Source organism: Schistocerca piceifrons, chromosome 1 (genome assembly GCF_021461385.2).
Source record: "Schistocerca piceifrons isolate TAMUIC-IGC-003096 chromosome 1, iqSchPice1.1, whole genome shotgun sequence".
NCBI lineage: Eukaryota > Metazoa > Arthropoda > Insecta > Orthoptera > Acrididae > Schistocerca > Schistocerca piceifrons.
The window spans coordinates 1,192,871,424-1,192,888,434 of record NC_060138.1 but is presented as its reverse complement, the minus strand read 5'-3'; the positions used below and the strand labels follow the sequence as shown (position 1 = coordinate 1,192,888,434).

The window sequence follows — 17,011 nt, the reverse complement described above, 5'->3', positions numbered from 1 at the left end:
AGGATCGTGTACCGAACAGCATTACATCAATACCTACTTCATGTACAGACTAATAAGACTAAAAATTATAGCTATTAGGAGTATTATGCTTTTAGTTTGATTAATACTCCCACGTACACGTGGCAGAAGTAAACCATTAATGCTTGCCGGCCGGATTGGCCGTTCTACGCGTTACAGTCTGGAGCCGCGCTACCGCTACGGTCGTAGGTTCGAATCCTGCCTCGGGCATGGATGTGTGTGATGTGCTTAGGTTAGTTAGGTTCGAGTAGTTCCAAGTTCTAGGGGCCTGATGGCCTCAGCAGTCCCGTAGTGCTCAGAGCCATTTGAACCATTTTGAACCATTAATGCTTGTTTTCCCTTGGGGACAGCAGGATAGGTGTTGAAGTGTGGACGGAAATGGATTAGTCTATACTGACAGGCGTAGTCTACTTATTGTTAGAAGTGTAGTTCCGACAGTGCAGAAAACATCAGGTTGTTAAGTTTGTGACGTGTTTGTAGGAAGACAGTTCGTCGCAGAGAACACACGACCAGCACACTAATGTGTGTATATATTAAGGTACCACATATAAAAATATCGGTTTCTCCCTGTGTGTGTGTGTCAATGGATCTGCCTGCGGCAGAACACAATTGTAAGCTTTGTCCCTGGGAGGGAGCATGTTTTGTAAGTAGCTTTTGTGAAAGGCGCTGGCAGGACCGGTGGAAGCGGTGATAAGAAAAGCGTAGCAATCGGCGTGTGGGGGCGTGAAATGGCATCTGCGGGAGCGGTGGCGCGTGACGGCCGGGCCATCCCCTCCCACCGTCCTCGGCAGCTTTGTTTACGTTCCGGCGGCGCGCGTGCTCCGCCGACCGTGAAATATGCCGGCAAAGTAAACGGCCGCCCCTAATCTCTGGCTGGCTTTTTGTTCCTCACACCTGCCGCTGCTGCTCGCTCCGCGCTGGCCTTCTTAATTCGCCACCCCGTTAGTTTGTACTGCCGCGTCTGAAAATAATCTCTAAGCTTTTGTATGCTTCACAGAGGACTTTTGCTTACGGATGTCTGTTCCTCTTGCACACAAGCAGAAACTGCAGTTTGTTACTGCAGCGTTGAAAGGGTCTCTCAACTGCAGATTCGCCTTTACTGTGTTAAGCATTTCATCTGCAGAGATGAAAATACGGTGGCACGACGACAAATTCCCTGGGAGTATGTATGTTTACTGTCACGGTCTATTTTTGGCAGTTGAGTTTCTCATTACGAACATAATTCATTTTTAATGGTTTGTTGCTTTATGTTCAAAGAGTTGTAGTTCATGCGTGAATATTACTGCGGTGCTTAAAGCCAAGAAAAACTGTTAAAGGCACCGTAACAAATTTACATTACAGCAAAATTTTTTTGACCGTCGGCACATACTAAAATTACTAAAGGCAATAAATTTCTTAAATGCGTCAGTGATCATTACGAAATTTAATCTGTTACGACGTTTCATCTACTGGAATCATCAAAACAAAACCTGGAACTTAACTATATTTTACGGATAGATGTCGGCAGTAAGCGAGAAGCCAATGATTGAAGATTAGCATTAATTCACTCAGAACTTCAGCCGAGCTATCACTAAAAAACTGAAAACTCCTCCCGAACAGGCCATGAAGACCCAAAGGCACCGACCGGCCGCCGTGTCATCCTCAGCCCACAGGCGTCTCTGGATGCGGATATGGAGGGAGGGGCATGTGGTCAGCACTCCGCTGCTCTCCCGGCCGTATGTCAGTTTCAGAGACCGGAGCCGCTACTTCTCAAACAAGTAGCTCCTCAGTTTGTCCCACAAGGGCTGAGTGCAGCCCGCTTGCCAACAGCGCTCGGCAGACCCGATGGTCACCCATCCAAGTGCTAGCCCAGCCCGACAGCGCTTAACGTCGGTGATCTGACGGGAACCGGTGTTACCACTGCGACAAGGCCGTTGGCGAGCTAACTGCTAGTTGTAGGAAAAGTAGGTGGCAGCTTTAGATTCGCTGAAAGAATCCGAAGAAAATTTAATTCACCTGGTAACGAAAGACTCACAAAACATACGTTTGGACGCTTCTCACTTTTTGCTCGTCAGTCTGCGATCCCTGAGGGATGGGAAGGAATACGATCCAGACCGATTTCCTTCAGTTGGTGCGTGAGCGCCACGAAGATGTTCATCAAACGCCAGAGGCAGATGCTCCAAAAGTGGCGTTTTGTATCATGCGGAGGGTTACTGTTAAAATTCCGATAGTGTACGTTCCAGAAAGGCAGATATTACTTCCTTCCACACACATCTCGCCGTATTACAACGGCAGGGAAAATAAAAAAATTAAATTTTGGATTGAGACTTGCCGACTTTTAGTACGCGCATTCCGGCGCTATTTCGCCGTTCAAACATATTGACGTTGAGTGTGCTTTGTCTCTTCGTCATTTAACCCTCCATGGGTTAGAGAAGCAAAAGTCTCACGTGTAGGCAGCTGGCATTTGAGGCTGCCTGCGGAACAATTCATCTGCTGCCAACGTATATTTCGTGTAAGAAACACGAAGATAGGATGCCAGAAATTAGGGCTCGCACGGAGGCTTTTGGACAGTCGCTTTCGTATGTTAGTAATGTAAATAAAGGACACGACACTGATTACTGAAATCACCAATCGGTCTGCTCCTCATGAATTAATACAGGTTTCATTTGTAAGTTATTGGAGGTCCCATGCGGCAAGTCAACGATGAACGTTAGGCTGAAGGTAATACACAAGGGTGAATCGTACACCCCGACACTGAAACGGTACAAATGTAAGAAAAGAAAAGGGAAACTTCCAAACTTCCACTTTTTTATCTTCAGGTAGTATGGGGCACACGCGCGACAGGTGAGCGAATAGCAAAATGTAGTTCACGTTCTTGGAGAAGCGTTAACGACGAAAGTCACGTCGATTTTGATAAATTTGCAATTCAGTATCAGAATTAGCTTTCTGCACCGCCACCACCATTAGCAGATTACTAATACAGCGCCCGTGGGGCCTCGCTCCCGTAAGTAACAGCGATCAATTATTACCCATAAATTGTCGATTCATCACGCATGAATTACGTCAGATAAATCAGAGATAATCTTGAGCGAACACGGTTGAAGAGCTGGCTTGGGAGGCTGCGCGGGGCATCTTCCCCGTCCCCCCCTCCACGCTTGCGGCGCCCAGTGATTGATTCATTTTTTCCTAAGTTTCTTTTTTTCTTCTCTCTCTATCGCCTCGCCGACACCTAGCGACTGCGGTGTTAATTGTGACGGCGGTGCAGAATCCGCCGGCTGCTTACTGAAGCTCGATCGGCGACCGGGAGCGGATTCCACAGTGCTCGCCTTCTGATGGATGCTTGCCGGCTCATAAATATGGATTGCCGCCTCCCATTCAAGAAGTCACGTACTGCTCGCCCCGCGCTGCCTGCCTCTTCTCCCGCCGACGAAATTAATCGAAACCGATTTGAGAGATTGCGAGTCACCGATTGAACCTGTTTGCCGTGGACTTGCCTTTCGGCTCTCGGCGCCAGCAAAAAAGACGGAGAGGAACGCGGGGGGCAGAGAGCTCGCTAAGAAGGGAAGAAGAAGAAGTAGAAGGAGAAGGAAAAAGAGAACTGGAGAGGGAGGAAAGGAGGGGAAAAAAAGACCAGTAGGAGCAGTACTCTGCTGCTCAGCGACCGTGAAGCCAAATACATTAAACCCTCCGCGCCGGAGTTAGCTTTTTTATGCTCTTTGATGAGCGGGATCGTTAAATAATATTCTCCTTTGTGCTCTCTTCCGATTTAATTCCTGGCGTCGCTCCGCTCTCGCGAGTTGCCTTTTGCACGTTTTTCCCCGGGTTTCCTTCGAAAAGGGCGATAACTTACTGTGTAAAAGTAGACCATCGTCCGCAGTTATAATTAAAATCGGATTTACTTCGGATACACTTCCTCGGAACTTTCATCGGGCAATCGGTTTGACTTTCTGATTGGCCGTGCGGTTTCGTACATCTTTAACAAAGCCACTCGCTTATGGATTTTACTGTTTCTTGTCAGAATCAGAAATGAGCTGCGAAAGTCCCATTTTTGCCTGTAGTTACGTTGACTTGTAACTAGACCACTCCTAGTAATGCTTGTTAATATTGTAATAATAGGAAATACGTTGTTATCTTGTGGGTATAAGCCTGTACATATGAAAATCATCTTGCACAGTTACAGAATTTTTCAACGAAGGAAATAAATACCACATAAACGAAACAGTAACGGTTTAGCGGCGAGCTGAAGCTGCGATTGGACAAAGGAATCGGCTGTCTACTATTCGAAGGAACCATTTTCCGTAAGCAGTTTACGAAAACCTCGGAAAACCCAAATCTGGAATGGCAGACGGGGGTTTGAATCGCGTAACGCCGAACGTAAGTCCAAAAATAATCCACGATGGTATTCGTATTGTACGAGAACTATTCGGAAAGTATAGTCCGATCGGTTGCGAAATGGAAACCACTGTGAAAATCAAAAATGTTCTATTTGCAACAGTTAGTCGCACTTTCCAGCTACTTCTTTGCATAGTCGCTGCACCGACTTCAAAAAATTGGTTCAAATGGCTGTGAACACTATCGGACTTAACTTCTGAGGTCATCAGTCCCCTAGAACTTAGAACTACTTAAACCTAACTAACCTAAGGACATCACACACATCCATGCCCGAGGCAGGATTCGAACCTGCGACCGTAGCGGTCGGGCGGTTCCCGACTGAAGCGCCTAGAACCGCTCGGCCACTTCGTCCGGCGCCCCGACTTAAGACACGTCTCATAGCGTTGTACCAACTTCTCAATACTCTTGTCGTAGAAGGCGGAGTCGCCTGTGATTTCTGCCAGTGCTCTAGGCTGGTCTACAGCTCGTTGTCTGTGCCAAGACGTTGTCTTTGCAGCCACCGGTTCATGTGAGCAGAGATGAAACTCGGGAACTAATTACGTGCTATGTTATGGGTGGTCACACACTTCTCATCGAAAACGCAGCAGGAGCATCTTCATTGTCCCTGCAGAGTGCGTTCGAGAACTGTAATGAACAAGGAAAAGCATGATACTTATGTTACATGGGCTGCACGACATGGCGAAATCTCTCACCAGGCACTCATACTTCATGGGAGACTCCATTTTCTAGGCATCTCTACGTGCTCACTGTGCGCTCAGAACTGAAAAGAGCGACGTGATGCTATCGACGAGCATACTAGAGTAACAGTGCAAGGCTTCAACGGATTTTCACTGTTTCCATTTCGGCACCGATCGGAAATTACTTTCGGAATACCCCTTGTATATTCCGATTTCGGAGTGTGATGTGTTTTAAGCCTATTTGATTCCTATTTCAATTTATTGGCCTACAGCCACCATCAAATTCTCTACAAAAAATCATGTAATTGATTTAAATAAATTAACGGTGTGTTGTGGATACAAATTGGAATAAAGTACTTTGATCTGGGTGCACTGACCTTCTCTTGCAGTTAATTACACTCATTTTGAAGATTAATCGCAGTTACTAACTTCAGAACATAAAATCTTACAAAGATTCGCAACGTTAACGTTCAGCGGCAAACATCACGTTCTCGCCAGTCTCATGTTTGTGGCGTAGTTTGTTACTGTTGGTTTAAAAACGATTATAACAAGCGCTAAACGCGTTTGTATTGTACGACAACGTTTTTGTTAACTTTGAGCGCAGCTGAGATATAAAAGAGCTCCCTGCAGAAATGCGTTCCTCACGGGAAACTTTTAAGCATGCCTCATTTCAGAAGGACATTGGGAAGCATCCCTCTGAAGATGGGAAAAGTTTTGTAGCAACAGGAGAGAGAGAGAGAGAGAGAGAGAGAGAGAGAGAGAGAGAGAGAGAATGGGTGGGGGGGGGGAGAAGGAAAAAGGTATGAGGTTTGGCGACGACTAACCAGTTGGAAGATACAAGTCACTTATCCTCCAACAAATCCAGCTATTTCTCAACCCGCTTATAAATATGCCGTGACTACATCCGTATAATAAACTCGTAGCGGTGAGGTTCCCAGTAGAAGCCCGCCTGTTATTTGTAACATCTTAAACAAAGAAGCAACGGTTCGGAAGCTTTCTGTACAGGGCTGTTTAGCTGCCAGCGCTGTAATAAACGGCGGTGAGGGGCCAGAGCTAAAACGAAGAGGCCGGCTGTTTGTCTTTGGCCGAAATGCCTGTTGAAATAGCGCGCATTGTCTCTCGGCAACCTCTACACCAGTGGAGAAATCGTAGTTTGTGCTCATTAACGCTAACAGTCTGGCCCGCGATAGAAATGAAGGAACGGGTTCTGTGTTACAAGTCGCATTGTCGGAAGCACTCTTGCCGCAGAGGATCGTAAAATCTGTTGCTAAGTGGAAGCAATTGTCTAGGAAGAGAGTCCGGTTTCTCTCCGCATACGCTCACAGTGCAAGCGTGCCGACGAGCAGGTGAGAGGACATTTAGCTGTTAGTTAGTTTGAAATGTTCAACGAAGTTGTGCTCAGACTATGTAGTAACCCCCCGTTTCACAAGCGCGACTCAAACTTGTTCGGCGTTTCTGTTACACTACTCTGTGTGATTCAACCTTGCACTATTCAGGGTAAATTGTACCTCCTGGACAATAGAATCAGAAGTGCACCGCGCAGATTTTCTGCAATGGAGCTTAGCGCTTTGTTACCAGTCTCGGTTGTACGCCCTACTCCTCCTCCACCACCTTCCCCCCCCCCCCCCCCCCCCCTCCGGTTTTTCGGAGGACGCGTCGGTTTGGCTGGGTAATGCGGCGCTGCTTCATAGGATTTGTTCCGCGCGGCTGCTCGTCAGACAAATTGACGAAGACGGCTGAGGCACTTTCGCTCATTGCCTTATTGAGAAATCCATTTACTCATAAAGTCGATTTCCCCAGACACTGTCGCAAATTTCTCATGGCGAGCAGTGACTGATGTCGAGAGCTTAGAGTCAGTCGGTGGCTGCATTTTTATCGGGAAAGAAAGGTGGTCGCAAAGAAAAAAATAGACGTGAAGTGGAAATAGAGGAATCTGTCGGTATAATACTGTCGTGTAGTCTGTGTCCGTGGGAGTGATGGGGAACAAAAAGTCAGAGACAATCGTTGTTCAAATCTTCAAACAAGGAAACTTTTTTCTGCACTCGTTGGAACTGTTTGCAGAGCGAATGTGCATTCGGCGAAAGGTACAACCGCGACAATAATTAACCAAATGGAAAATCGCTCAATTTCCGTAACACAGTAGTATTTTGTCTCCATATTTCGCTTAGTCTCCTTCCGCCGCCGAGCAGTGTCAGCAGTGCGCAAGTAGCAGCATTACTGCATTTACTAGGCAATCTTGTATTTTAATAACCGTTTAAATTTTGTCGATTTGGTTGCGCTCTCTGTAGATTAGTTCACACGTTCTTAGCAAAACAGTTCTTAGTATGGATAGGGACTGCAACTGCTGTGTTCGGATGCAGGCTGAGTTGGCATCCCTTCGCTCCCAGCTTCAGGCAGTGTTGGCTTCGGTCACACAGCTTGAGGCTGTTGCCAATGGGCATCACTGTGGGGGTCGGGATGGGGGTTTGTCGGGGACGGCCAGCTCGTCCCACGCATCCCCTGATCGGACTACGACTGTGGTTGCCCGGGATACTGCCCGCATTGAGGCTGATCCCTCAGCTGTGGTAGAGTGGGAGGTCGTTTCAAGGTGTGGCAGGGGGCGAAAGACATTCCGGAGGGCTGAACGGAAAGCCTCTCCAGTTTGTCTGACGAACCGGTTTCAGGCTCTGTCTCAGGCTGATACTGATCTTCGGCCTGACATGGCTGCTTGTCCTGTTCCAGAGGTTGCCCCTCAGTCTGCAAGATCCGGGCAGTCGCAGAGGGTGGGCTTACTGGTAGTTGGGAGCTCCAACGTCAGGCGCGTAATGGGGCCCCTTAGGGAAATGGCAGCAAGAGAGGGGAAGAAAACCAATGTGCACTCCGTGTGCATACCGGGGGGAGTCATTCCAGATGTGGAAAGGGTCCTTCCGGATGCCATGAAGGGTACAGGGTGCACCCATCTGCAGGTGGTCGCTCATGTCGGCACCAATGATGTGTGTCGCTATGGATCGGAGGAAATCCTCTCTGGCTTCCGGCGGCTATCTGATTTGGTGAAGGCTGCTAGTCTCGCTACCGGGATGAAAGCAGAGCTCACCATCTGCAGCATCGTCGACAGGACTGACTGCGGACCTTTGGTACAGAGCCGAGTGGAGGGTCTGAATCAGAGGCTGAGACGGTTCTGCGACCGTGTGGGCTGCAGATTCCTCGACTTGCGCCATAGGGTGGTGGGGTTTCGGGTTCCGCTGGATAGGTCAGGAGTCCACTACACGCAACAAGCGGCTACACGGGTAGCAGGGGTTGTGTGGCGTGGGCTGGGCGGTTTTTTAGGTTAGATGGCCTTGGGCAAGTACAGAAAGGGCAACAGCCTCAACGGGTGCGGGGCAAAGTCAGGACATGCGGGGAACAAGCAGCAATCGGTATTCTAATTGTCAACTGTCGAAGCTGCGTTGGTAAAGTACCGGAACTTCAAGCGCTGATAGAAAGCACCGAAGCTGAAATCGTTATAGGTACAGAAAGCTGGCTTAAGCCAGAGATAAATTCTGCCGAAATTTTTACAAAGGTACAGACGGTGTTTAGAAAGGATAGATTGCATGCAACCGGTGGTGGAGTGTTCATCGCTGTTAGTAGTAGTTTATCCTGTAGTGAAGTAGAAGTGGATAGTTCCTGTGAATTATTATGGGTGGAGGTTACACTAAACAACCGAACTAGGTTAATAATTGGCTCCTTTTACCGACCTCCCGACTCAGCAGCATTAGTGGCAGAACAACTGAGAGAAAATTTGGAATACATTTCACATAAATTTTCTCAGCATGTTATAGTCTTAGGTGGAGATTTCAATTTACCAGATATAGACTGGGACACTCAGATGTTTAGGACGGGTGGTAGGGACAGAGCATCGAGTGACATTATACTGAGTGCACTATCCGAAAATTACCTCGAGCAATTAAACAGAGAACCGACTCGTGGAGATAACATATTGGACCTACTGATAACAAACAGACCCGAACTTTTCGAATCTGTATGTACAGAGCAGGGAATCAGTGATCATAAGGCCGTTGCAGCATCCCTGAATATGGAAGTTAATAGGAATATAAAAAAAGGGAGGAAGGTTTATCTGTTTAGCAAGAGTAATAGAAGGCAGATTTCAGACTACCTAACAGATCAAAACGAAAATTTCTGTTCCGACACTGACAATGTTGAGTGTTTATGGAAAAAGTTCAAGGCAATCGTAAAATGCGTTTTAGACAGGTACGTGCCGAGTAAAACTGTGAGGGACGGGAAAAACCCACCGTGGTACAACAACAAAGTTAGGAAACTACTGCGAAAGCAAAGAGAGCTCCACTCCAAGTTTAAACGCAGCCAAAACCTCTCAGACAAACAGAAGCTAAACGATGTCAAAGTTAGTGTAAGGAGGGCTATGCGTGAAGCGTTCATTGAATTCGAAAGTAAAATTCTATGTACCGACTTGACAGAAAATCCTAGGAAGTTCTGGTCTTACGTTAAATCAGTAAGTGGCTCGAAACAGCATATCCAGACACTACGGGATGATGATGGCATTGAAACAGAGGATGACTCGCGTAAAGCTGAAATACTAAACACCTTTTTCCAAAGCTGTTTCACAGAGGAAGACCGCACTGCAGTTCCTTCTCTAAATCCTCGCACAAACGAAAAAATGGCTGACATCGAAATAAGTGTCCAAGGAATAGAAAAGCAACTGGAATCACTCAATAGAGGAAAGTCCACTGGACCTGACGGGATACCAATTCGATTCTACACAGAGTACGCGAAAGAACTAGCCCCCCTTCTAACAGCCGTGTACCGCAAGTCTCTAGAGGAACGGAGGGTTCCAAATGATTGGAAAAGAGCACAGATAGTCCCAGTCTTCAAGAAGGGTCGTCGAGCAGATGCGCAAAACTATAGACCTATATCTCTTACGTCGATCTCTTGTAGAATTTTAGAACATGTTTTTTGCTCGCGTATCATGTCATTTCTGGAAACCCAGAATCTACTATGTAGGAATCAACATGGATTCCGGAAACAGCGATCGTGTGAGACCCAACTCGCCTTATTTGTTCATGAGACCCAGAAAATATTAGATACAGGCTCCCAGGTAGATGCTATTTTTCTTGACTTCCGGAAGGCGTTCGATACAGTTCCGCACTGTCGCCTGATAAACAAAGTAAGAGCCTACGGAATATCAGACCAGCTGTGTGGCTGGATTGAAGAGTTTTTAGCAAACAGAACACAGCATGTTGTTATCAATGGAGAGACGTCTACAGACGTTAAAGTAACCTCTGGCGTGCCACAGGGGAGTGTTATGGGACCATTGCTTTTCACAATATATATAAATGACTTAGTAGATAGTGTCGGAAGTTCCATGCGGCTTTTCGCGGATGATGCTGTAGTATACAGAGAAGTTGCTGCATTAGAAAATTGTAGCGAAATACAGGAAGATCTGCAGCGGATAGGCACTTGGTGCAGGGAGTGGCAACTGACCCTTAACATAGACAAATGTAATGTATTGCGAATACATAGAAAGAAGGATCCTTTATTGTATGATTATATGATAGCGGAACAAACACTGGTAGCAGTTACTTCTGTAAAATATCTGGGAGTATGCGTACGGAACGATTTGAAGTGGAATGATCATATAAAACTAATTGTTGGTAAGGCGGGTACCAGGTTGAGATTCATTGGGAGAGTGCTTAGAAAATGTAGTCCATCAACAAAGGAGGTGGCTTACAAAACACTCGTTCGACCTATACTTGAGTATTGCTCATCAGTGTGGGATCCGTACCAGGTCGGGTTGACGGAGGAGATAGAGAAGATCCAAAGAAGAGCGGCGCGTTTCGTCACTGGGTTATTTGGTAACCGTGATAGCGTTACGGAGATGTTTAATAAACTCAAGTGGCAGACTCTGCAAGAGAGGCGCTCTGCATCGCGGTGTAGCTTGCTCGCCAGGTTTCGAGAGGGTGCGTTTCTGGATGAGGTATCGAATATATTGCTTCCCCCTACTTATACTTCCCGAGGAGATCACGAATGTAAAATTAGAGAGATTAGAGCGCGCACGGAGGCTTTCAGACAGTCGTTCTTCCCGCGAACCATACGCGACTGGAACAGGAAAGGGAGGTAATGACAGTGGCACGTAAAGTGCCCTCCGCCACACACCGTTGGGTGGCTTGCGGAGTATCAATGTAGATGTAGATGTAGATTAGTCCACGACGAGCTCTTGGAGGAGGACCTCAAGATCTTCTAGCTCAAGGACAGGAAATTATATCGGACGTGCCGTTTTCAAGAAAATCATTCCGGCATTCGCCTAGTTGATTTTGGGCCACCGCAGAGAACTTGACTTTGGAACGCCTTTAATGTTCCACTAAGGCAGTACTGTATTTATTATTGTTTTCTAATGCAAGCGCGAGCAACGATTGCGCTGCCTTACTGCTGTCAACCTTTCGAAGAATGTTAGAATACGAATAAACAGGGAACCAGGGGAAATTAGTCAGGTAATATTCCACTGTAGACGTGTCATTTATGTCTCCTGTGTAAATTTATATCACTACACCCAAATCCGTTCCCAGTTGATATAGCACTCATTCTCTGACGACCGTGCTGTAATCTCCACGTTGAATTCCATCTATAGAAGGGGAAACAATATCAGTGTCATTTGTATAAAACAGCATCTAACGCTCGACTGCTTTACAAATGAGTTTTATTTAAATATGGGCATAATGTGGGTGCATGAACAACGAAAATGTAGAAACGATGGATTTCTATTCTTTCGTGGTTTTGTGAGGATTGTCGACGAGAAAAAGTTTCGAAAAGGTTTGACTTGTCTTATTGTGTTAAACTTTTAACGTAAGATAATACCTTTTAATGATTATATTGTGATAGCATTTTAAAATTGCTCAGTAATTATATAAAATGCTGAAAACCGATTTTTGGCTGACTCTGGAAGTCCTTAGATGGGCCACCTGCGAATGGGTTTGTGTGATTTTTCTATTTTATAGTACAGTTATATACAATGAAGAGCCAAAGAAACTGGCGCACCTGCCTAATATCGTGTAGATCTCCCGCGAGCACGCAGAAGTGCCGCAACTCGATGTGGCATGGACTCGACTGATGTCTGAAGTAGAGCTGGGGGGGGGGGGGGGGGGGGGGGGAAAATCCTGCAAGGGTGTCCACAAATCCGTAAGAGTACGAGGGGGTGCAGATCTGTTCTGAACAGCACCTTGCAAGGCATCACAGATACGCTCAATCATGTTTACGTCTAGGGTGTTTGGTGGCAAGCGGAAGTGTTTAAACTCAGAAGAGTGTTTCTGGAGCCACTCTGTAGCGATTCTGGAGGTGTGGGGTGTCGCATTGTCCTGCTGGAATTGCCCAATTCCGTCGGAATGGACAATGGACATCAGTGGATGCAGGTGATCGGACAGGATGCTTACGTACGTGTCACCGGTAAGAGTCGTCTGTAGAGTATCACGGGTCCCATACCACTCCAACTGCACACGCCGCACACCAGTACAGAGCCTCCACAAACTTAAACAGCCCCCTGCTGAAGTCCAGGGCCCGTGGATTAATGAGGTTTTCTGCTTACGCGTACACGTCCGTCCGCTCGATACAACCTGAAACGAAACTCGTCCGACCAGGCAACATGTTTGCAGTCATCAACAGTCAAATATCGGTGTTGACGGAACCAGGCGAGGAGTAAAGTTTTGTATCATGCAGTCATCAATGGTACACGAGTATGTCTTCGGCCCCGGATGATGTTTCGTTGAATGGTTCACACGCTCACACTTGGTGATGGCCCAGCACTGAAATCTGCAGCAGTTTGAGAAAGGGTTACGCTTCTGTTACGTTGAACGACTTTCTTCAGTTCTGTTCTTGCAGCATCTTTTTCCGGCCGCAGCGACGTCGGAGATTTGATGTTCTACCAAATTCGTTGATACTCACGGTTTACTCCTGAAATGGTCGTACGGGAAAACCCACACATCAACGCAACGTCGGAGATGTTGTGTCTCATCGCTCGTGCGCCTACTATATCACCACGTAAACTCACTTAAATCTTGATAACCTGCCATTGTAGCAGCAGTAACCTTCTGCTTGTGGACATTATCTGTTTTTGAGACAGCATGCCTATACCAGTTTCTTTGGTGATTCAGTGTAGTAATACATATATATTCCCATAAAAGCTACGCCAAATGCAGCAGTTTTTGTTGCACTTACGTTTAAAATTGTGAATTAATGTGGTTTACTTACATAATTGTTTCCTGGTTCTTTGTTGTTGCACAATCCTTTGAGGATGGACAGTCGCCGAAACTTGTAAACAGAAGTGGTTAAGTTAAACATATGTGTTGCCTAGACGGGACAGATGTGTAAGAAAACTACAGAAGGTGCTAAGTTTCACAAGGAAAGAGTGAAGAGTAATTTTTGCGTTGTCTGAATTGTCACAGATTTTCCTAGTTAGGAAGTTGGATATGTATACTACCGGAAGCTGTCTCAGCGAATTATATTGCAGACATAATGCAACTTTCGTTTGAAGAAGAAATAACTAAATTAAACCTTTATTTGGCACACACAGGAATAGTGTGAAAACAAATAGGAAATTGCTTACGTTAGATGTACATGGTTATACGAACAACTTTATAATCATTTTTTCAGAAAACTATATGTTGTCTCTAAGCATCATTGCTCGCAAAATTCTAATCGGTGCCGTAATGTAAATACTATAATTTTGTTCCAGATGTTAAAAAAACATTGCCTTTTGCACTATTTGATGTGAATTGTGTAAAACAATTACTTTTTGCGCAAAGCACAACTTACGTTTTACAGACGAATAACCCTGAGTGGCGTACCCACATCTTCCCTTTGGCCCATACTCTGGCCAGCGGCTGTCGTATTGTACCTGATTCACTGACACGAGAGTCGCTGTTTTCTTCCTTTCCTTCTTCTGGATTAGTTGTCCATCAAACAGCCGTCTGCGAGGCTTTCTCTTTACGGAATACATCAATCCATTTGCTATGTCCCAAGCTAAGATATCGTTAACACATTGGCGTAACAACTTACTTTCATGACGTCCTCTTAACGTTTATAAGCAGTTCTCGTCGCTGTCAAACCGTTAACTGACAACTCACGCAACCGTATCCTGTCTGGTTAAGATACACACTGTTCCAGAAAATTTGCACCAGAGGTAAGAGACTATTGCTGGATCGTAGAGCTTAAAAGTTGCTTCTAGGCATCATTGCTCAGTCAATAGCAAAGTAGAAACCTGTTGTAGAATACAGTGTAGCATTTAGACGTCACACGCCGGCCGGTGTGGCCGTGCGGTTCTAAGCGCGTCAGTTTGGAACCGCGTGACCGCTACGGTCGCAGGTTCGAATCCTGCCTCGGGCATGGATGTGGGTGATGTCCTTAGGTTAGTTAGGTTTAAGTAGTTCTAAGTTCTAGGGGACTGATGACCTCAGTAGTTAAGTCCCATAGTGCTCAGAGCCATTTAGACGTCACACGAATGGAATAAGGTTAAGCGATTTGGACGGCTTTGTTCAAAAATTCTAGAATGATACCTAAATTATTTCGGTTATTATTGACTGAAAAGATGTGTATTATGAGGTAAAGAACAGGTTCGACTCGATGAGACGTATCGGCGAGTTTTGTGCTCGACTCAGGTGCGGGTGAAGCTAAGAGAGAACTCGTCAGAAGGTCGTACGAGGACGAAACTAAAAATTGAGTATAACTTTAGGAGACTTCGTCACGGAGGTTCTCAGTCAAAATGATTCAAGCCGTAAAGAAGCACGGCGCAACACCTCGTGTCTAAACGGTGGCGATCTCTCTAGGCTCGGCGTACACGACTGACACGTCAACTCCTTCACACTACCGTTCTCCGGGCGATGTTCCGCCGGGTAAGTTGGTAAGTTGGCGCGCCTGTTGACAGTCGGACACATCCCGGACACAGTGGGCTATTAAAAAGGCAGCATCTCGAGCGTGTCGTCGCGCCGGGACGCGGAAATCACCGCCCAGGGCGGACAGGGAAAAGTCGCGACAGCGCCGGAATTAATGATGAGGGCGCGTTGCCTGTCGATGATTAATACTGCGGCAGCCGTCAGCGGCGGGGCAGTGTGAGGCTCTACATGGCCGCCCGCCGCTGCCGCTGCATGCGCGACGAGCCGACCTGTTCTGTCCGTCACAGTCGCTGCGAAAGCTGCACACTCCGGTCTGGCGTCCAAATGTCCGCCAGGTTTCATGACCGGCGTAGTTACGCGCCGCTATACAGAGCGATTCAGCTGCCACTACCTACGGGTTTTATGAAACCCACAACGCCTTCATATACCACACCTCGCTCGCTCTTCGCAAACTATTCTTCCTACTGAAAAAATGGACAGAACCTTTTTTTAGGAAATTCAATGTACACTACTGGCCATTAAAATTGCTACACCAAGAAGAAATGCAGATGATAAACGGGTATTCATTGGACAAAGATATTATACAAGAACTGACATGTGATTACGTTTTCACGCAATTTGGGTGCATAGAGCCTGAGAAATCAGTACCCAGAACAACCACCTCTGGCCCTAATAACGGCCTTGATACGCCTGGGCATTGAATCAAACAGAACTTGGATGGCGTGTATAGGTACAGCTGCCCATGCAGCTTCAGCACGATACCACAGTTCATCAAGAGCAGTGGCTGGCGTATTGTGACGAGCCGGTTGCTCGGCCACCATCGACCAGACGTTTTCAATTGGTGAGAGATCTGGAGAATGTGCTGGCCAGGGCAGCAGTCGAACATTTTCTGTATCCAGAAAGGCCCGTACAGGACCTGCAACATGCGGTCAAACATTGGTTTCCCACTACAGTTTTTACCCCGTACATTCTCGCATATAACCAAATAGTCATACCAACAATTGATGTAGTGCATGAGCAGGAGTCAGTAAGTAGGGTAGAATGCTCCAAATTTATGGGTGCAGATATTGACAAAAACTTGAACTGGAAGAAACATATTACAGAGTTTCTCAAGCAATTAAATTCAGCTACTTTTGCTCTTCGTGTAATTGCTTATTTTCTAAACAGTCGTACCAGCCTCTTGAGATATTTTGTATTTTTCCACTTAGTGCCTCGGGGAAAGCTCTAACAGCGATCCTTTCTTTAGCAACGCTGTGCTATAATTTTTCTCCTCCCTAATCCGATTTAGTACCCCTTCTTAGTTATTCGTTCCACCTGTCTAATCATTAATTTTAGTTCGCGACTTTATTTCTAACAGAAGAAAGTTACAATTTTTCAGTTTCAACATTGAGTTGACAGTCATCCAGGAACTTCAGTAAATTCCTTAAAGCGTTTATTAACAGTTCTTGCAACCAGTTTCCATATGATTAATAGGCGACTAGTTTCGAACCCTACTGGCTCATTTTCAATGCCGGCCGGAGTGGCCGAGCGGTTGTAGGCGCTAGAGTCTTGAACCGCGCGACCGCTACGATCGCAGGTTCGAATCCTGCCTCGGGCATGGATGTGTGTGATGTCCTTAGGTTAGTTAGGTTTAAGTAGTTCTAAGTTCTGGGGGACTGATGACCTCAGAAGTTAAGTCTCGTAGTGCTCAGAGACATTTGAATCATTTTCAATCCAGGCCCACTGAGGCTGCATTGACGGTCCCTGATCTTAATTATAAACGTAAAAGTTTCAACAAATGCTTTATAAGTGTATGCATAATGAATGCCACAGTCCACACATGCTTCTCACGAAGTCAAAATCAAACTTGTTAATAGGCATGTATTGACTGTAGCATTAATTCTGCTAACATTTACAGAGAATGCGTTGTAACTTTCATGGTTATTATTAAGATCAGGCGACGTCAGTGCAGCCTAAGTAGGCCTGACCTGAAAATAAAACTGTAAAGTTGGAAACTAATCGCTTAATATAAATACTGCAAAAAGCTGCATGTTTTTACATCACATTAACGTGGTTGAAACGCAGTGCATGCAC

The 17,011-nt window shown here is 46.1% G+C and overlaps 1 protein-coding gene and 1 pseudogene across 3 annotated transcripts in view; one reads left to right on the top strand and one right to left on the bottom strand.

The window, feature by feature from the left end:
• The window catches only part of LOC124781541 (fibrosin-1-like protein), a 714,430-nt gene that overhangs the window by 332,944 nt on the left and 364,475 nt on the right, over positions 1–17,011 (top strand). The gene's annotated exons all lie outside the window — the stretch shown is intronic.
• Positions 1,819–1,936, bottom strand: LOC124725690 (annotated as a pseudogene).